This window comes from Phodopus roborovskii, unplaced genomic scaffold (genome assembly GCF_943737965.1).
Source record: "Phodopus roborovskii unplaced genomic scaffold, PHOROB, whole genome shotgun sequence".
Taxonomy (NCBI): domain Eukaryota; kingdom Metazoa; phylum Chordata; class Mammalia; order Rodentia; family Cricetidae; genus Phodopus; species Phodopus roborovskii.
Window position 1 is genome coordinate 4,241,907 of NW_026125554.1, and position 22,595 is coordinate 4,264,501.

At 42.3% G+C, this 22,595-nt stretch overlaps 1 pseudogene; it reads right to left on the minus strand.

Annotated features, from left to right (window-relative positions):
- The window catches only part of LOC127216534 (zinc finger protein 431-like), a 420,225-nt pseudogene that overhangs the window by 58,677 nt on the left and 338,953 nt on the right, over nt 1–22,595 (minus strand).

The window sequence follows — 22,595 nt, forward strand, 5'->3', positions numbered from 1 at the left end:
CAAATTTTAATGTGCCCTGGAAGTTTTAAGAAAAGGGAACCAGCTAAATAAGCACAACTCTAAGTGTCTTGATTATTATTAAGTTCTCACAACACTGTTTACCTCAGCGTCAGGTACCTGATTCAGGTTTGCAAAGCATTTCTCTAAGAAACAAGAAAAGGGAATACTAGCTTAACAGATAACAAAATTTTATCCTAGCCCTGTGAACGCTATGTTGTAAATCTTTCAGTCCACTTAGTTTCATGCCATTCGTGTATTGCAAAAGGCTTACACATTAAGTAAGGGATCAGTGCTTATACAAGAAATTCTAAGAAGCAAAGAGTCCATAGTTCAGGTATTGTTATTCATATTCTAGTGACTTACCAAAATAGTAGAAGGGAGGTTTATGAAAGTCAAGCAATTTGTTGTCATGGAGAAAACTTAATCTCTACACCACATCACTTTGAGGAACAAAGTTAAACTGTGTGAATGCAATATGCAATCCTCTTATTTGTTTTTTAATAGGTATATCATATACCACTCTGGGTATAATCTATGTGAATATATGGGACATGGAAAGAAATCAATGTACCTATCTCTCTCCCAGAATAATTAGATGTATAGTAGTCTCCAGTATGAGTAGACTTGTTGAATGTGGTGCAAGTTTATAATTAATCAGTTCCCCAACTTCTTTGGGAGTTCATCAACAGACTCACATTGGAGAAAAGCCAGTGTACATGAGTACAAGGAATGCAGAATCATTTCTGTTTGTCCTGGTGCACTTTGCAAATGTATTATATTCTCACACTGTAGGAAAATATTATGTGAAAAAACTCATATGGGGAAAGGATACTATAAATGTGAGCATTTATAGTATGTTGTGTACAACCACAACAGGTATTATCAAACACTCAAAAAAAAAAAACCACAATGAAGAGGAACCTTATGAATGTAAATAACTTGATAATGCTTTTAGATCTGGTTCCTCTTTACAGTTATAGCAACTCTCTTATATGAAGTAAAACCTCTATAAACGATATTCTAAGTCTTAAGCATATCAAACTTCTTAATTGTATAAAAGGCTTCATGGAAATAAAAAGATTCATCACTGTAATAGTACAGAATTTACTCCTACCACGTTTCTTTGTAGGCATGAAAGAAGTCACACTGACTAGAACATCTGTGAATGTAGACACTGTAATAAAGCGTTTGCACAGAAGAGTCATCCTCAAGTGCATGAAAAAAGTCATACTGGGGTGAAGTCCTACGAATATAAGCAATGTGGCAAAGCCTTTGCATAATCTGGTATTCTAAAACAACATGAAAGAACTCATACTGGAGAGAACCCCTATGAATGTAGTCAATGTGGTAAAGCCTTTTCAAGTACCTGTAGTCTCCAAATCCATAAAAGAACACATACTGGGGAGAAACCCTATGAATGTAGTCTGTGTGATAAAATCTTTATATATAACATCGTCAGCATCATGAAAGAATACATACTAGATAGAAACCCTATGAATGTAATTAATGTGGTAAAGACTTTCCACATCTCAGTCATCATTAAAGGCATGAAAATTCATACTGAAAAGATACCTTCTGAATATAATCAATGTGATAAAGACTTTGCACGTCACAGTTATATCCTACTACAGAAAAAGAGACATTCTGGAGAGAAACTGTGCAAATCTAATCAATATGATAAAGCCTTTGTATATAATAGTAATCTTCACAGGCATGAAAGGATGCATACTACTGAGAGAAACCCTGTGAATTAAATGACAATGGCATGCCTCTGACACTTTTTGCTCTTGAGACCATTTTCTTCCTACTAGGTTCTGTCTACCAGCTTCAACATGAAGGTTTGTGCCTTGTATGATTGCATCTTGTTGTGTTGGATTTGGCTGTTATCATGTGGAGGCCTGCAATATACTGTAGGAAAATCAAGTAGTGGATTTGAGGGAGAGGGAAATGAGGTGCGGGGGATGAGAGCTGGGAGAAGTGGAGCAAAGGAAAGCTATCATTGAAATGTATTGTGTGAGAGAAATTATTTTCAATAAAAAGGAAAGACTTTCAAATTCTTAAATCTCATGTAGTTTTTAAAAGTTTCAACATTAAAAGAGTTAAGGTCTTCTATGTACTTTTTGAAAACAAAAATAGAATAAACAATGTAAGGTGTATGGGTTTTTCCTCCCGCCGCCAGTCTTGTCCCGCGGCCGCGCCAGCCCCAAATAACACACAGAGACTCTGTATTTGATACTATCCTGTTGGCCAGTTACTACTTTCGTATCGGCTAGCTCTGTCTTAAGTATTAACCCATTTCTGCTGATCTATGTATTTCTCTTACCGGGGAGCCGGCGGCATACTGCTTTCTCCAGACTCTCCATCTTCGCTCCTCCTTCCTACTTCCTATTTCCTCCTTGTCTCCTAGTCCCTCCTATCTTCCTTTCCTATTGGCCAACAGTGCTTTATTATTAACCAGTATGAGAAACATACAGAATGACCTCTCCCATCATCTCCTCTTTTCTGTCTAAATAAAAAGAAGGGTTTTAACCTTAACATAGCAAAATATATTATACAACAGTTATCAAGTAACAATCACAGTTAACAACATTTAGTCCATTAACATTTAGCAAGATTTGAAGAAAATATTTCATCATCTATTCTATCTTTGTGTGTCTAAAGTCTAAGTAACTTATCTTTAATCCTAACTAATGAAAACTATAACCATTACTATCTGTCTTCAACTCCTTCAAAGACCACAGAAGGATAGTATATAAACTCTAGAAATGACAGAGACAACTCACTGCCTGGTCACCCGAAGTTCTTTTGTAATCTTCCATCTTCAGCCCATAGGCCATAGTGTGTCTGGCAGACTCTTCAGCAACGCAGGAAACTTTAAACTGTCTTCTTGTATTGGCAGTTTGTCAGTCACTTTTGTCTGTGTCCTGCATGCTGTCTCGCAGACTCTTCCATGAAGCAGGATCTCTGTTAGCAATGTCCATCTTGAATCAGAAGTCACTTTCCTGTGGGTCCTGCATGTCCAGTTTATACATCACAAAGTCAAACAGTCCAGACAAGAGGAGTATCTTGTCCAAATGGCTAGTCTTGCCATATTGGAAGTAAACTCCATAATGAGTTTCTTCAATGTCCATCTTCATCTTCCTTTCTGACGCAGGTGGTGTTGCCAGGAACAATTATGTCTCATTGTCAAGAAAAACCCTAAACCATTTTAGATGCCATATTCTGTAGGTCTTTGAAAGGTTTGAAGAATGCCTATCCATCTCAAATATATGTCTGTATATCTAGAAATACTAACTAACTTAACTATAAGTTCTAACTATCATAGGTAACTATCTATAATCTATACTACATTATACATTACATTTCTAACTGAGCTCAATAAACACAATACCTAAACAAGAGGAGAAATATACATATCACCTTATTGACCTTAAATTGTATCAATAAATGAAAATCTATTCCAAAACAAAGTATTCATATCTATACCATAATTCCCTTTTTACCTTTAAAAAGAACTGGCTGTGATCATTAACCATTTATACCCAAGTCCATTTAAATGAAAACAAACATTTATAAATATTTGGGAATTTGGGCGTCGTTCTTTCCAAACTACTTCCTGCTGATAGGGGGCACTGTCATGGGGGATCCTGAGAAGATGTAGAAATCTTGGCTGTAGTCTGTAAGGCTGTTTTGTTTAGCTGTTTTGAATGTAGGATCACCTGGTACTCTGTTTCAGGCGGTCTGGCTTGCTCAAACCACATTAGTCTGGAAGGAATCCACAGCTTTTTATTTTCTGTGGAAACAAAAATAGAAATCCTTTTCCCCAGTAACTTGTCCTTGAACTTAAATGTTGGAGTCAAAGCATTTTTAAAATATATAAATTGAATTAATGCAGCAACATTTCCTTTATCAGTTGTTATTTTCTCAGCAGTTAAACAATGTAGAGACAACACAATAGCATACAGTAACCAGATTCTCTCTGAGCTTTTCATCTTTACGTGGCTTTATTATTACTCTGTTTATTTTACTTTTATTTATTTTTTGACATAGGGTTTTACTGTCCCTGTGTAACTCTTATCTGTCCTGGAATTTACTCGGCATACCAGGTTTACTTTACAAATCACAGAGATCTGCTTGCCTCTGTCTCTTGAGTGCTGGGATTAAAGGCGTGTGCTACAACACCCAGTTCCTCTTTGTCTCTTTAAAACCATTTTTTTCATGTCTACGTATATTTTAAAACACACTGTAAACCTTTAGAGGTTTTTCTTAATATGAATCTGTCTTCAGTGTAAATCTTTATCTTCGTCTGGCTACAAGTCTTTTATCTGGTAAACAACAACATTGCTAAAATGAAAGTCATAGCTGTGTCAGCCGCGGTTTACCAAAGATGGTGGTGGGTACTTTTACCGCCAGAATGGAAAGCTGTGCTCACCACCTTGGTCTGCGCTGCCACCCAGAAAGCATGCTGCCGGCTTGGAGATGTGGTCACTGCCATTGCCATCTCTCATACACACCAATAAATTGTTAGCAGAGTTATTTAAAAGCTGTGTGGTTTTTTGCCGCTTAAGCTGAGTCAGGAATCTTCCCTTAAAGGAGCCGCGCGAATATCTGCTTGTCTCTAGCAAAGCAGAGTACAACCGAGAAAAATGCTTTTACCAAGAAACCTTGCTTGTCTCTGTTCTTTTGTTTCTAAAACCCTTTTTTAAGCTTTTGTTAAATTTTAAGTGGAAGTTCTTATTAACCACGTGGGCGCCATTTGTAACGAGTACGGTTTTTCCTCCTGCCGCCGCCTGGTCTTGTCCTGCTGCCATGCCAGCCCCAAATAATACACAGAGACTCTGTATTTGATATAATCCTGTTGGCCAGTTACTAGTTTCTTATTGGCTAGCTCTGCCTTAGTTATTAACCCATTTCTGCTGATCTATGTATTTCTCTTACCGGGGAGCCTGCGGCATACTGCTTTCTTCAGACTCTCCATCTTGACTCCTCCTTCCTACTTCCTATTTCCTCCTTGTCTCCTAGTCCCTCCTATCTTCCTTTCCTATTGGCCAACAGTGCTTTATTATTAACCAGTATGAGAAACATACAGAATGACCTCTCCCATCAAAACAATGGGTTGTTTAAAAAAGAGAGGGGAAGAAATGTGGCATAGCAAATGATCACTCATATTTAACAAAAGACAAAACCTAGCAGAGTCAATAAAAATCCTGTGTCAACTTCTCCAAATTCTAGGACTTTTAACGACGTTCTGGACTCCAAAAGACTTAGGAAGTTCCACATTGTAGTTGGTGGCATTTGAGGGGTGCTGTTGATACACAGTGCAGTAGAAACTCCCTAGAATATATTATAAGGGTGACTCTAGGGAAGTCTCCAAGTAATGAGGAGTGAGGAGCCTTAATTGACCATCTTCTATGACCAGGAAAGGGTTCCTTCCAGTAGTGGGACTGGGACACCAACCCAGCCACAAAGATCTATGCTCTGTCCTGCTTGCAAGATGTTCTAGGGCAATAGTGCTACAAAAGTTTTGCGAGTGCCAACCAATGCAGGGTCAACTGGAGGCCCATTCCACAATAGTAAGTTCATGCCAATCCCAGCAATTATTGGGCAAGGACCAGAGACTGAAAGGACAGAATCCTAGTGTAGAACAAAACACCACACACACGCGCGCGCGCGCGCGCACACACACACACACACACACACACACACACACACACACACACACTGAAATAATTCCTGATAATATTCTGCTGTACTCATAGATTGGTGCCTAGTCTATTCATCATCATAAAGGTTTCCTTTGGCTGCTGATTGGCTTGATAGACCCACATTCGTACATTAAATGGATCTCAGGAACCCCACAGAAGAGGGGCACAGAGAATTGTAGGAGCCAGATAGGTTGAGGATGTCAGGAGAGCATAGCCCACAGAATCAACTAAACAGGTTTCCTGAAAGCTCTCAAAGACTGGAGTGCTGATCACAGAACCTGCATGGCTCTGTGCTAGGTCCTCTGAATAAATGTTATGATTGTTCAGCTTGGTGCTCTTGCAAGATTCCTAGTCCTCTGACTCTTTGTTCTGGTCTTGCAGCCCTATTCCTTCTACTGGGCTTCATTGACCTGCCTTGATTTGAGTGGTGTAACTTGCTCTATTGTATCTTATTAGACTGTGTTTAGTTGATGTCCCTGGGAGGCCTGCTTTTTCCTGAAAAGATAAGGAATGGAGGAGTGGGTCTAGGAGAGAGGAGTGATGGTGGACACTGGAAGGAGTGGAGGGAGGAGAAACTGCCATCAGGATCTAATGTATGAGAGAATGAATAAAAGAAAATTCCTGGGGATGGGACAGCATTACATAGAACTTGAAAGTGGGAAAATTTCTTTTTTATCTTTACTCAGTGACCATCTTTTGGTGATCATGGCAAGGACTTAGATGACATAATGATCATTATCTCTTATGCAATGAGTACAGTGCTAACTTGGCTTTGTAGGGGAAAGCATCCCTGAGGTATGCAGAACTGAGGAATGTAAGTGATTAGTGATTTCCTGGACTCAGGGATACAGAACAATAGCCAAGCAGGATAAGAGATGTGTTTGTTTATGTAAAAGTATAAGATTTATAATCTTAATTTCTAGTCTGTAACATAAGTTGTAGGTCTATATTCTTAAATCTATGTCATATTCAAAATAACACTGCACAATTAATTTTTATATATGTTAGTTACATACATGATACTTAATTTCAGAGACTACTCTCAGTTGCCAATGGTTTTCACTCTTTTCCATATAAATGCTTTTGGATATTTGCAGATTTTCATGTAGATGATGAAAAATAAAGAAATAATACAGTGTTTCTATATATAATTTTAATTTTATATTTTAACACAATATCTTTATTAGATATTTGGGGATTTCACATTATGCACCCCAATTCTGCACACCCTCAGTCCCTCATTACCCTCCCTTTCCCATTCATCCAACCTCCAATTGAATTTTTTAAAAAAATCCAAACCAAAACAAGCAAGCAAATAAAAAAAACAAAACAACAAAAAAACACCACAAAAGAAAACATTGACAACAACAAAAAAAATCACTTTACTCCTCCATCTTCCCTGCCTCTGCACCACCTATTCATTTGTTCTGGTGGCACTGGGCGCTGTAGTGTGTCACACAGTATACCCTTTTTTCCAATCAGTTTTAGTTGTAATGTTCATTGAAATGAGACATTGGTCTAGTTCAAGGCCTCTGGTTTCTGGTATACCATCACTGGATCCTCACCAAAAGTCCTCTTGGATATCATGTGGCTGCCCAGCATCATGGAGATCCTATGGTTATCAGTCCCCAGGACCAGTCCATTCATAAGCATCAGCATGTTCTAGGGGTAGATGTTACTGAGAGCCCACCCCAGGCCTGGCTTTGGGCCTTTGTACTAGCTCCGCTGGTCAGTCCAGGCCACTGGGGCTGCCACTGGGGTCAGTTCTCCACCCATGGTGATGGGTGGGATCATCTCTCCCAAATGTGAAGGAGCCAGCTCTTCCATGGGGTTTGGAGCCAACTCTCTATGTCCAGCATCCAGCAAGGGGCAGGGCCCGCAGAGGTCAGGGCTGGCTAAGCATGCTCTTCTGATTCCATTACATGGTTCCCATGGCTCCCTGAGGCAACACAGACCACAGACAAAAACACAGATCCTAGCTGCAGACATGGCCCTCAGCAGCATCTTGGGCCCAGATAACATCAAGGCTCCAGGTGGAAGGACATAGGCTGTGGCCCTAACCCCAGGCTTCTGTGTAACCTTTGATGACAACACAGATGCCAGTTGTAGTGGCATCATGAGCTCAGACATCAGCAGCAGCAGCTGGGTTTAGTTTTCACCATTGCCCTGGGTGACAGTGCAGAACCCTCAGACCAGCATAGCTGCAGGGGCGGCATGGTAGTTGGACACTAACATGGCCTCCAGAATTTGGGCATTCACATGGCCTTCAATGATAATAGGAACCTCAAACATCTACACAGCTCCTGAGTTCAGTAGGGCCATGAACCCGACATGGCCTTCAGCTCCAGCTCTAGCCCAGATATCACCATAGCATCAAGTAGCATCAGCACAGGCCACATGGAACTGCATGGCCCCAGCTGCAGCATGTACCTATGCCATCGACATGGACTCAGTTGGCTAACCTGATCATCCACATTGCCCTTGGTGGCAACATGGACCATGGACTTCAATGCAGACCCCAGCAACAGTAGGACCATATACACTCAGACATGGTCCTCAACAGCAGCTTACGGATGGATATCACCACGGCCCCAAGTGATAGTGCAGGCCACCAGACTGGCATGTTTCCAGCAGTGGCATGGCCCTCAGAAAGCAGTATATCACTATGTGGTGGTCCAGACCCTGGAAATCCACACGGCCCTCATGTCAACCACGGGGAACCATGAACCCAGACATGGCCCCCACATGTACGCCTGGCCTAGATGTTGTCATGGCACCAGATAGCAGTATCTGTGAATTAGATCTGTTTGGTTCCAGATGCACAATGACCCCTAAAAAACAACTTGGTCCCAGGAGGTCAATTAGAACCCAGACAACTGCATGGCCCTCAGTTGGAACAAGAGGAACAGATGTCAACTCAGAGCCTAGCTGCTGTAGGGTCACAAATAAAGGCATGGCCCTCAGTAGAAGCTCAGGACTAGGTGACACAGTGTCTCCAGGTGGCAGCATAGGCCACCAGGAACAATGTGGCTCCAATGGCAACACGGCTCTTGGATACTTACATGACCACTTGTGGCAGCCCCAGACAATGGGTTCTTTGTGGTCTTTGGTGGCAGAGTGGGGGATGGACGGGCACCAGACCTTGGCTGTGGTAGGACCATGGAACTGGACATGGTCTTGGCAAAAGCCAGGCCTTGATGTCACAATGGCTCTAGTTGGCAAGACGGCCTTTTCCTCACCACCATCACTCCTGTTCTGCCTTTTTCCACAGCACATGGCATCATTCTACTCCTTTCCTTCCATTTTTCCATCATATACCTGCTCATCCTAATGGGACCTACACACCCAGTGCTGCAGAGCACACGGTGGACCCATGGATATCTTATCCCTTGTCCACCTATTAAGGACCCATGCTGGCCTGTGGGTAGCTTGAACCCACCTGTAATTTTTATTTTCCGAGACAGGGTTTCTCTGTGGCTTTGGAGGCTGTCCTGGAACTAGCTCTGTAGACCAGGCTGGCCGTGAACTCACAGAGAGCCACCTGCCTTTGTCTCTTGAGTGCTGGGCTTAAAGTTGTGTGCCACCAACACCCCACCCCCACCTGTAAATTTTTAAAACAAGTAAACATGAGTAAGTCAACAAAAGATAAAAACAAAAAGAGGCAAAACCATCCTGAACTATTTGTATGTGAACTAAGGCAATAATCACCTGACTATGATTTTCATGAGAATCATTTATTTCCTACCTTGTGCATGACTGGAAAAATATAAAATTAGGCATATCCTGAGAAGAAACATATATGATAAGTAGTTTACTTAACCTCATCTCAATCAGAAAGACTGTCAGTAGTGATAGTCTTTTTAGCAAGTGTTTTAGTTTGCAGCTTGCTGTGATAAACATTGTTGAAAAGCAACATACGGAGGGAAGAATTCACTTCCTTTACTGACGAATGTTAAGGATGGTTTCTTCTAGTTCCATCTATTTGCCTGTGAATTTCAAGATTCCATATTTTTTTCTGCTGAGTAGTACTCCATTTTTCCACATTTTCTTTATCCACTCTTCAGTTGAGGGGCATGTAGGTTGTTTCTACGTTTTGGCCATTACAAATAATGCTGCTGTGAACATAGTGAACATATGGCCTTGTTGTATGAATGTACATCTTTTGGGTATGGGCCTAAGTGTGGAATTGCTGGATCTTGTGGTAGACTGATTCCCATTTTCCTGAGGAACCACCATACTGATTTCCAAAATGGCTGTATTAGTTTGCATTCCCACCAGTAGTGAAGGAGTGTTCCATACATCCTCTCCAGCACAAACTGTCTTTGGTGTTTTTCTGTTTTTACATGTGTAAATTAATACTATAATATAATATAAATAGACATATAGAAACCACAGCAAATTTTAAATTACCAACATGTATAAATGTTTGAATGAATAAGATAAAAACCATGTGGGTAGAACAAAAGTGAAAATGAAATTTTATAAATTTATTTTGTAATGTTTTACCCTATCTGTAAATAAATGTACATTTGCTGAGAAATAGTTCATTTTTTAATTATTTTTATTTATTTATTTATTTTATTATTTTCATTTTTACATATCGATTTCATTCCCTCTACCTCCCTCAATCTCTCTTTCCTTCTCTCCCCCCCTCCACATGCACCCCTCCCATCCTCTCCTCCCACCAATCTCACTCCACATGTAGGGTGATGCCATCCAAGAGGGGATCATCTAAATCTGTCAAGTCATTTGAAGTAGGGACTAGGACTTCTCTCCTGTCTCTAGGTTAAGGGAGTATCCCTCCATGGGGGATGTGCCCTCAAAGTCCTTTCATGCACCAGGAATACATCCTGGTTCCACTGTCTGAGGTCCCTTAGACTGCTCAGGCCTTCTAGCTGAGACCCATGTTCAGGAGGGCCTCAGTCAGTCCCATGCTACATTCCCAGCTATCAGTCTGGGCTGGAGAGGTGGCTCAGAGTTTAAGAGCACTGGCTGCTCTTCCTGTGGCCCTGAGTTCAATTCCCAGCAACCACATGGTGATTCACAACCACCTATAATGAGATCTGATGCCCTCTTATGGTGTGCAGGCAAACATGCAAGCAGAATATTTTATTCTTTTAAGGAATGCAAATTATCAGGAATTTCAATCAATCGTGAACCAAATGTCTCATTCATTACAAAAGCAAATGTACACTCTTTTTCAAGCTTGGTAAAAAGGCAAACACCTATTTATACAATGAATAAGTCTAAATACATATAATACATGGTAAAAGGTACTATACAAGTTTTAGATACACTCTTAACCTTAACTACTAAGTATCTAAGATTATCTGAATCCCAATGGAATGTATTTCAGAGCACTCCTTGAGTTGAAAAATAATCTTCCCCTGTCAACCTGAACTAAAGTCAACTTTGAAAGCTGAATCAGATATTACAAAAGCAAATAGGTATACATAAGCATGTAAGTACAGAAGACAAATTGCTTAGGAATATATCCTATGATTCTTGCACTCATACTTCAAAGTCATTCTAGGGTTTATAAGTTTTAAACTATTTGAAATGAAACTCTCAGCCTACTGAGATTGTAGGCTGCCCTACACTACACATCTTACTTCTCCTGATCTATCAGTGATGAGTACTTTCCTTACTTACCTGTCTTTAGTCTTCAATAGTACTTGTTGTCAAGATCTTTCCTCCTACCTAGAGTCACCTGCCCTAATTACCAGTTGTTAACTCTCAGATAAAGGATCTCTTTTGGTTTTGTTTAAGCCATTCTGGCAGGATTAAGATGGTATTGCAGAGTTGTTCTTTATTTGCATTTCCCTGATGGCTAAGAATGTTGAGCATTTTATTTTTACCTGTGTTTCAGGCATTTTACATTCCTCTATTGAGAATTCTCTATTAAGTTCTCTACCCCCTCCCTTTTTTTAAATTGGATTATTTGGTGTTTTGGTAACTAGCTTCTTGAGTTCTTTGTATATTTAGAAAATTATATGTGGGATTGGTGAATATCTTCCCATTCTGTGGGGTGCCATTTTGCCTTGTTGACTGTGTCCTTTGCCTTACAGAAGTTTGTTTTAGTTTCAAGGGATTCCATTTATTAATTGATGATCCCAGTGTCTGTGCTACTGATGTTTTATTCATGAAGCAGTCTCCAGCACCAATTCATTCAATGGTACCTCCTACTATCTCTTCTAAGAGGTTCAGTGTGGCTGTATTTATGTTGAGGTCTTTGTGCATGGTGAACAACATGGATCTATCTATAGTCTTCTACACACCAGCATCGAGTTATGCCAGCACCATTTGTTGAAGATGCTTTCTTTTTTCCATTGTATAATTTTAGCTGTTTTGTCACAAATCAGGTGTTCGTAGGTGTGTGGGTTAATATTAGGGGTTTCAAAAGGATTCCATTGGTTTACCTGTCTTAAGCTGTTTTCAGGATTATAATTCTGTAATAGAGCTTGAAGTCAGGGATGGTGATGCCAGCAGAAGTTCCTTTATTATACTGGGTTGTTTTGACTCTCCTGGGTCTTTTGTTTTTCCATATAAAGTTGAGTATTGAGACGATCGTGTGGTTTTTCTTTTTCAGTTTGTTTATATGGTGGAATACATTGATGGAATTTTGTATGTTGAAACATCCCTGCATCCCCTACTTGGTCATGGTGGATGATTTCTCTGATGTTTACTGGGAATCGATTTGCCAGTATTGTATTGAGTATTTTTGCATTAATGTTCATGAGGGATATTGGTTTGTAGTTCTCTTTCTTAGTTGTGTCTTTGTGTGGTTTGGGCACTATGTTCATTGTAGCCTCATAAAAAGAGTTTGGCAATGACTCCTTTGCTTCTATTGTGTGGAATATTCTGAGATGTATTGGTATTAGCCGTTCTTTAAATTTCTAGTAGAATTCTGCACTGCAACCATCTGGCCCTGGGCATTTTTTGGTTGGAAGACTTTTGATGACTGCTTCTACTTTATTAGTGGTTATAGGTCTATTTATATTGCTTATTTATTCTTGATTTAATTTTGGCAAGTGATATCTATACAGAAAATTGTCCATTACCATTAAAGTTTTGAATTTTGTGGAGTACATGTTTTCAAAGTATGACCTGAAGAGTCTCTAGATTTCCACAGTGTCCATTGTTCTGTCCCCCGTTTCATTTCTGATTTTGTTAACTTGAATGTTCTCTCTGCCTTTTGGTTAGTTTGCATAAAGGTTTATCTATCTTGTTGGTTTTCTCAAAGAACCAACTCTTTGTTGCATTGATTCTTTGTATTGTTTTCTTTGTTTTTACCTTATTGATTTCAGCCCTCAATTTGATTATTTTGTGGCATCTACTCCTCTGTGGTAAGTTAGCTTCCTTTTGTTCTAGAGCTTTCCTATATGAGTGAGTACATACTATGTTCCTCTTTTTGTGACTGGGTTACCTCATTCAGGATTGTTTTTCAAGTTCCATCCACTTGCCTGCGAATTTCAAGATTCCATTATTTTTTTCCACAGAGTAGTATTGCATTGGGTAGATGTGTCACATCTTCTTTATCCATTCTTCAGTTGAGGGGCATTTAGGTGGCTTCCAGTTTCTTGCTATTACAAATAATGCTGCTATGAACATAGTTGAGCACATGTCTTTGTTGCATGGACGTGGATCATTTGAGTATATGCCTAAGAAGGGGATTGCCAGGTCCTGTGGTAGACTGTTTCCCATTTTCCTGAGGAACCGCCATACTGATCTCCAAAATGTCTGTACGAGTTTGCACTCCCACCAGCAGTGGAGGAGTGTTTCCCTTTCTCCACATCCTCTGCAGCATAAGCTGTCATTGGTGTTTCTAATGTTAGCCATTCTGGCAGGAGTAAGATGGTATCTCAAGTTGTTTTGATTTGCATTTCCCTGATAGCTAAAGATGTTGAGCACTTTCTTAAATGTCTTTCAGCCTTTTTGATTTCCTCTATTGAGAATTCTCTCTTCAGTTCTGTACCCCATTTTCAAATAGGGTTATTTGGTGTTTTATTGACTAGTTTCTTGAGTTCTTTGTATATTTTGGAGATCAGCCCTTTGTCAGATGTAGGATTTGTGAAAATCTTTCCCCAGTCTGCGGGCTGCTGTTTGGTCTTGTCAACTGTGTCCTTTGCCTTACAGAAGCTTCTAAGTTTGAGGAGGTCCCGTTATTAATTGTCGATCTCAATGTCTATGCTACTGGAGTTATGTTCAGGAAGCAGTCACCTATACCAATTTGTTCAAGGTACCTCCCACTTTCTCTTCTAGGAGGTTCAGTGTGGCTGGATTTATGTTGAGGTCTTTGATCCATTTGGACTTGAGTTTTGTGTGTGGCGATAGACATGGGTCTATCTGCAGTCTTCTACACACCATCATCCAATTGTGCCAGTACCATTTGTTAAAGATGCTTTCCTCCCACCACTGTATACTTTTAGATGTTTTGCCAACAATCAGGTGTTTGTAGGTGTGTGGGTTGATATCAGGATTTTCTATTTGATTCCATTGGTCTACCCATCTATTTTTGTGCCAATATCAGGCTGTTTTCAGGACTATAGCTCTGTAGTAGAGCTTAAAGTCAGGGATGGTGATGCCTCATGCAGTTCTTTTATTGTACAGAGTTGTTTTAGCTATCCTGGGTCTTTTGTTTTTCCATTTAAAGTTATTATCCTTTCAAGGTCCGTGAAGAATTGTGCTGGGATTTTAATGGGGGTTGCACTGAATCTGTAGATTGCTTTTTTGGCAAGATTACCATTTTTACTATGATTATCCTACCTCCAAAACCTTTATCATGCAAGGGTATTGAATTTTGTCAAAGGCATTTTGAGTATCTAGGGAGATGCTCATGTGGTTTTTCTTTTTCAGTTTGTTTATATGGTGGATCATGTTGATAGACTTTCATATGTTAAACCATCCCTGCAAGTCAGGGATGAAGACTACTTGGTCATGGTGGTATTGTGAATATATTTGTTCTGCTTTACCCTTGGGTTCTGGTGAAGTGGGGTTATCTATTGCCTATGTCTTTGTGAGTGTAGTTAACTTCCTTGGGTTGGAGTTTTCCTTCCAGAACTTTCCATAGGTCTGGATTTGTAGATACGTATTGTGAAAAATCTGGCTGTGTTGTTAAATATCTTGTTTTCTCCGTCTATACTGATTGAGAGTTTTTCTGGGTATAGTAGCCTAGGCTGGAATCCGTGGACTCTTAGTACATGTAGAACATCTATCCAGGACCTTCTGGCTGTGAGAGTTCCATGGAGAAGTCAGACATCATTTTGATAGGTCTGCCTTTATATGTTACCTGTCCTTTTTCCTTCGCTGCTCTTAATATTCTTTCTTTATTCTGTATGCTAGGTGTTTTGATTATTATATGTCGAGGGGTCTTTTTTCTTTGGTCCAGTCTATTTGGTGTTTGGTATGCTTCTTGTACTTTCATGGGAATGTCCTCCTTCAGATTGGGGAAGTTTTCCTCAATGATTTTGTTGAGTATATTTCCTGAACCTTTGAACTGGGCTTCATCGCCTTCCTCTATGCCTATTATTCTTAGGTTTGGCCTTTTCACGGTGTCCCACGTTTCCTGTTAAATTTCTTGGCTTTCTGTACTTTCTTTAAGAGATTTGTTCCTTTTTTCCAATATTTTGTTTGTTTTTTCTTCCATTTACTTAAGGGATTTTCTCACATCGTCTTTGTGGGCCTTTATCATTTTTATGACGATAATTTTTAAGTCATTCTCTTCTGCTTTTCTGCTTTGGGGTGTTCAGGTCCAGTTGGTGTAGAGTCCCTAGATTCTGGTGGTGTTATGCTTGTCTTTCTGTTGTTAGGTGTTTTCATGTATTGCTGTCTCCCGATCGCTTCTTCCAGTAGGTGTAGGTGGGGTCTCTCTCTCTCTCTCTCTCTCTCTCTCTCTCTCTCTCTCTCTCTCTCTCGCTTTCTCTCTGGTACTCCCCAGGTGGGCTTAGGTGCATCAGAGGTTCAATGTCTGTAGCTCTTGGTGATCCAAGCTCTCTAGGAGGATTCTCCTCACACAGGGCCCTGGCGATGGAGGTCAGAGATCCTGAAGGCTGGGACACAGGATGTTCTGTGGGCTGATAGGCAGATCTAGCTGGGGCCTGGCACTCTCCAGCTGAAGCCTCTATAGCAGAGGCCTGACGATGGGGGTCAAGAATCCAGCCAGCAGGAACTCAGAGGGAACTCCAGTAGAGGACTGGCAGTGGGGGTCAGAGACCAGGCAGGTGGGGATTCTGGGTGGTACAGCAAGGATAGGCAGGTCTAGTGTGCTCAGAGCAGCTCCAGGAAGTTCCTTGAAGGTGGCAGGATTGTTGGCTCCACCCTCTGTCCCAGTGATCAAACAGAGAGCTGAGACAGTAGGCAGGGTAGGGCACAGGATAGGGAGAGGGCAGGCGCTTGGTGGGTGTGGGTGTGGGTGTGTATCAGAGCTCCAAGAGCACTCTCGATGGGGATAGGACACAGCGGGAGGGAGAACAGGGACAATCCAGGAAGTCCCCAGAGAAGGGGTGGGGGATTCCACCTGAATTGGTCCCAGACTCAGCACTAGCCGAGGCCTGGCGATGGGAGTCAAAAATGATGGGGGTCAAACACTAGGCTTATATTTAGGATGTATCCGCACTGATTGGGCGGATCTAGCAGGGCGAAGTCTTTCTTTTCATACTTTAGTTCTATATTGAATCCTTGGAAATGTATCGTCATGAACCCCAACTGCACCCACCTACCTGTCCAGCCATACCCTCATCTCATCCCTGCAGCACCTACTGCCCAAAGAAATTTATTTTAAAAATCAAACCAAACCAAAACAAGGAAGCAAACAAAAATAAAACAAAACCTCAACAAAACAAACAACAAAGAACCTCTTTGCTCTACCATCTTTTCCATCTTTCCATTTTTCCTGGTAGGATTTGGAGATTTGGTATTCCACACAGTCTATCCTTTTGTCCAATCAGCTTTACTGATTACAGGTGTTCAGCTCACTGAGTCATTGGTTTTGTTCAAGGCCTCTGGTTTCTGGTGTTACATCATCATTAGATGCACTGAAACTCCTCTTGGTTATTGTGCAGCTGCCCAAGTCATGGAGACAGAGACTACTGCTCCATAGGACCAGTCCCTTCATGTCCTCCAGTAGATCCAAAATTGTGTAAATGTTAAGGTGTGCCAATCCTGTGGTCTGAGTGGTAGCTGAGCTGGTCAGTCTAGGCAATTGGGGTTTTCCCCTTAGGAAAGGGGTGGGTGGAGCCAGTTCCCTGATGCCCAAGTCTTCAGGATAAATCCACCCTCACCAATGAGGGTTGCAGCCAGCTCTTGAAGTGTCAAGTGAGAGGCAGGAGCAGCTATCCTGTGGCTAGCCAAGGGTGGGGATGGCTCAGCATGGCCCTGATTTCATAGCACATGGTACCTGTGGTCTCCTGAGGTGTCAAGGAACATAGACAACAATACAGAGCCCTGCTGCAGCAGGACCACAGACCCAGAATTTGCCCTCAGTAGGAGCTTGGGCCCAAAGGGCATCTTGGCTCCAGGTAGAAGCACAGGCCACTTAGATCAGTATGGCTCTGGTGGCAGCATGGCTCCCAGACACCAACAAGTCTACAGATTACAGACTTGACACCAGGCCTCCATGTAACTTTGCTGGTGACACAGCGCCTAGGTGGGGTAGGAGCAAAGACTCTGCTATGGTTACCACCAGCAGCCAGGTCTGGATGTCTTTATTGCACCAGGTGGCAGTGTAGGCCACTCAGATTGGCACAGCCTCTACAGCAGTGAAGACCTTAGACCCTAACATGGCAAAGGATCTTTGGCATTCACATGTCCTTCTATAGTAATAGAACCTCACCAACACAAACTGTTGCTGCAGTAGGGCCATGGACAGACATGGCCCTCAGCTGTAGCTTTGGTCTACACATCACCATGACATCAAGTAGCAGCACAGGTGGCTCAGATCTGCATGGCCCTTGCTTCAACATGAAGTCAGGTGGCTGACCTGACCCTGGGTGGCAGCATAGGCCATAGGCTTCAACACAGGCCCAGGATGTGGTAGCACCATGAAGCCAGACATGGTTCTCAGCAGCAATCTGGGTCCATTATGTCATCATGTCCATGGTGGTGGTACAGGCCAGAATGGCTCTGGCAGGAGTGCAGCCCACATACATCAACATGGCCCCAGAGGCAGACCCCAGGAATCCACATGGCCCTCCTGCTATCAGGAGCCATGGATATCAACAGATCCTCGCTGTTATGGGGTCATGACTTCAATATGGGCCTTGGTAGCTTCCCAAGACCAGATGACAGCCCACAGACTCCAACAAGGCCACAGGCTGTGGCTCAGACACCGGGCCTGTGTGTGTGGCCCCATAGACTCCGGCTGTGGTGGAGGCACAGACCCAGACATGGTCAGCAACAGAGGGCCAGGTCTGGATGTCACCGTTGCCACAGGTAGTGACAAAGGCCACCCAGATTGGCATTGCCTGTGGCAGTACAGATTTAGACACTGTCTTAGGATTTTTATTGCTTTGAAGAGACATCATGACGATGGCAACTTTATTTTTGATTAATTTTATTCAAATTAGAATCATATTTTTTTTGTATCAATTCCAGTTCCCTCTCCCTCCTATCCTCCCATGCCACCCACCCACCAACCCATACCATCCCCCTGAAGGCCTCATGAATGTCTGTCACATCATTTGGTGCAAGGCCTGGGCCCTACCCCCTGTGTCTAGGCTAAGAAAATATCCCTTCATGGGGAATAGGCTCCCACAAGTCATGCACTAGGGAGAAATACCGATACACCTCCTGACACCCACGTTGTGGGGTCTGAGTCGGTCCTATGGTCATTCGCCATGAACTCCCACTTGCTCAGGTCAGCTGTTTCTTTTTTGCTTGTTTGTTTTTGAAGTTGTTTTTTTTTTTTCTCATTATTTTTCTTATTTTATACATCTATCCCAGTTCCCTCTTCCTCCTATCCTCCCATGCCCCCTGACCCCCCCTCCCATCCCATTCCCCACCCACTCCACAGGGAGGGTGAGACCTAGGAGGGATCATCAAAATCTGTGAAGTAATTTGGCATAGGGTACAGGCCCTCCCTCCTGTCTCTAAGCTAAGGAAGAATGTGATCCATGGGGAATGTACTCCCAAAGTGTTTTTGTGCACCAGAAATACATCATAGTTCCAGGCCCATAGACAGCCCAAGCCTTCAAATTGAGACTCATGTTCAGGGGGTCTGCAGTCCAATCCTGGTTTCCCAGATATCAGTCTGGGGGGGGTCCATTATCTCCCCATTGTTCAGATCAGCTGTCTCTGTGTGTTTCTGTAGCCTGGTCTTGACCCCTTTGCTAATCACTCCTCCCTCTCTGCAACTGGATTCCAGCAGTTCGGCTCAGTGTTTAGCTGTCTCATTATCAGGAAAGGGCATTTAAGGAAGCCTCTCCACTGTTGCTCAGACTGTTAGTTGGGGGTCATCCTATTAAGTCTCTGGATATTTCTTAAGGTTACTTTTCTCTTCAAACCTATAATGGCTCCTTCCTTCTATTATGGTATCTCTCTCTCTCTTCTCTGGAGATTTGCATTGTAAGCTGGTGATCTTTGCTCTATGTCTAAAATCCATATATGAGTGAGTACTTACCATGTTCCTCTTTTTTGTGACTGGGTTACCTTACTCAGGATGGTTTCTTCAAGTTCCATCCATTTGCCTGCAAATTTCAAGATTCAGCTCAGCTGTTTCTGTGGGCTTCCCCAGCATGGTCTTGAACCCTTTGTTCAGCACTCCCCCCCCTCCCCTCCCCCCCGGTCTACAAATGGATTCCAGGAGTTCGACTCAGTGATTAGCTTCTGCTTCCACCAGCTACTGGATTAAGGCAGTCGTCATTCTAATTTCAGGGGAAGGGCATTTAAGGTAGCCTCTCCACTATTGCTTAGATTCTTGTGGATCTCTGGACAGTTCCCAAGTGACCATGGCAACTCTTATATGCAAAACATTTAATTGGGTGGCTTACTTACAGCTTGAGACTAAAGTTCATTCATTATCGTCATGATAGGGAGCATGGGAGACAAGGTGCTAGAACTGAGAGTCCCATATCTTGTAGGTGACAGGAAGTTAACTCAAGACACTTGACAGTATCCTAAGCGTAGGAAGCCTCAAAGCCCGACCCCACAGTGACACACTTCCTCCAACAAAGCCGCATCTCATAGCACTAACCACTATGAGATTATGGAGGGCAAATACATTTGAACTACCACATCCAACTTCCTGACCCCATAAACATTTTAACAATATCACAGTGCAAAATACATTCAGCTCAACATCAAAAGTCCTCACAGTTTATCACAGTCTCATGAATGTTTGGAAATCCAAAGCTCAAAGTCTCTTTTGAGATCATGTAATCTCTTTATTGTAATCCCCTATAACATCAAAATAAAAAAGCAGATTGCATTCTTCTAATATATAATGGCATAGAATATACATTACCATTCCAAAATGTAGGGAAGGGAGAATAGTGAGCAAATACAGGACCAAAAACCAGGTGGGCATACTCCAAATTCTGAATCAAAACACCACCTCCAACTCTGTCCAGCTTCGATGGTGGCAACACACTTCTTTCTGTTGGGCTTTCTGCTCCACTCCCAGTTAGCAGCCCTCCTCGGCAGGTATCTCATGACTCTTGAATCTTAACTTTTTGGGTTCTCTAAGGAAATCCAGGTTTCAACTTCACACCTTCACATAATGGCCTTTTTATTAGGCCTCCATTCAAGGACACTCCTGATACATGCCTGGCCTCAGTGAGCTTCCTTAGGCATGGTAGCTATTTCCATAACCATTTCTTGTACCCTCAACTCAAAAGCTTGAACCACATGACCAAGTTCTGCTGCGTCCTGGGGCTGGAACATGGTCCCCAGGTTCAATTCATCTTAACCAACTTTCTGTTTTCCTCTTCCACTGCATAAGCTTGGCTAATTTTGAACTCTGTATACCAGACTTTCCTTAAACTCAGAAATCCATCAGCTTCTGCCTCCTGAATGTTGGGATGACCTGTGTTCACTAACACACCCTGCTCTAAGCTTCTCTTAAATTTCTTTTCACAAGCTGGAAATTTAGCTAGGTATGATGTGCCTGTCTCTGCCTCTCGAGGGTGGGGATTAAAGGTGTGCACCACCACATTTGGCTCTACGGTTTTCTTTATTCCTTTTCCCATGTTGGAGACAGCTGAGTGGGATCTCTCCCTGAAATCACCACTCCCTCTGTTCCATTTCTTAATCTGTTTATCACTTTTAACACAGGACTTAATTCCATTCCACTTTTTGGTGTTCCATTTCTCCTCAAATTTTACATATTGCAATTAATTTAACCCGTTCCGGTTGCTCCTTTTCATTATAAATCTTCATTAGTTACCACTAATAACCACATGACAGAGTCTATAGTAGGCTCTTTTGAGTTTTGAGATTTCTTCTGCCAATAAAATTAATATAAAATTCCTCACTTTAGGTTCAGGGAGACTCTTCAGATAAGGGCAAAAGGCATCAATTTTCTTCAGCAAGATATTACAAGAATGATGTCTCTAAACCACATACTAAAATTCTCTGCAAACTCTTGAACATGCACCTCATGGTTCATCAAATCACATTTGGCCCCACCGTCTTCCATGCACCCACTAGTTGGCCCATTAAACAGCGCTTAAAGTATGTCACTGCTTTCCAAACCCAAACTACAAAAGAACAAATATATCCAAGTAAAAACATGGTTAGGTCTATCACAGCATTACCCCAATTCTGGTACCATCTTCTATCTTAATTAGGTTTTTGACGGCTGTGAGGATACATCATGAGCAATTCTTTTAAAGAAAACATGTAATAGGGGTGGTTCACTTACAGTTTCAGACTGCAGCCCATCATTATCATGGCAGGGAGCTTGGTGGAGCTGGAGAGATAGCTAAGGGCACTACGTCTTATAGGCAACAGGAAGTCATTGAGACTGCTGGACATACTGAGCATAGGAAATCTCAAAGCCTATCCCCAAAATGGCACACTTCATCCAAGAAGGCCATAACCAATCCAACAAAGCCACACCTCCTAAAAGTTCCAAAAACATTCAAACTACTACAAATACCAACATGACCCCAGATGAGAGCCCAGACCCCCAGGTATTCACATGGCCCTTGTGGTGTCTAGAGCCATAAGTATCAACACAGATCCTGGCTGCAGTAAGGCCACAGACCCATACATGGTCCCCAGCTGCAGCGCTAGCCAATGTCACCATAGCGTCAGAGAATATTACATGCCATTTAGACTTACAGAGCTCAGATGCAGCATGGCCCTTGTGCACCAGTGTGGTCCCAGGTAGCACACCAGCCTTCAGTTGCAACAGATGTCAATTCCCACCTTGGCTATTGTAGAACTATGGACCCACACATAGCCCTCAGCAGCACCTCAGGCCTGGATGGGACACACAATGGCCCCAGCTGGCTGCACGGTCCAATAAGCTCAGCATGGCTCTGGCAACAGCTCTCAGACACCTAGATGGCCACTGGTGGCATCCATGTGGCCTTTGGTGGCCACACGGACCAGAGATGTGCACAGAGTCTTGCTGTGACAGCATCATGGACTTGGAGATAGCCCTTGTCAGGAGCCTGTGCCTGGATGTCATAAAGGATGAGTGGCAAAGTCTCCCACATATGTCTACTCCTTCCTACTTTTACTACTGTTTGGCCTCCTTCTACAGTATATGGCCCATTCTGCTTCTTTCTCTAGCACATACTTGCTTATCATATTTGAACCCACCTGCCTAGTACAGCTAGAGCCTTGGATGTCTTGTGTCTGCCTGAGCTGAGTGGCATCAGATGAGCCCTGCATCTTTCTTCCATGCCAGAATTTGAGGAGCCAGGCTGGTTTGTCGGTGCCATGTGC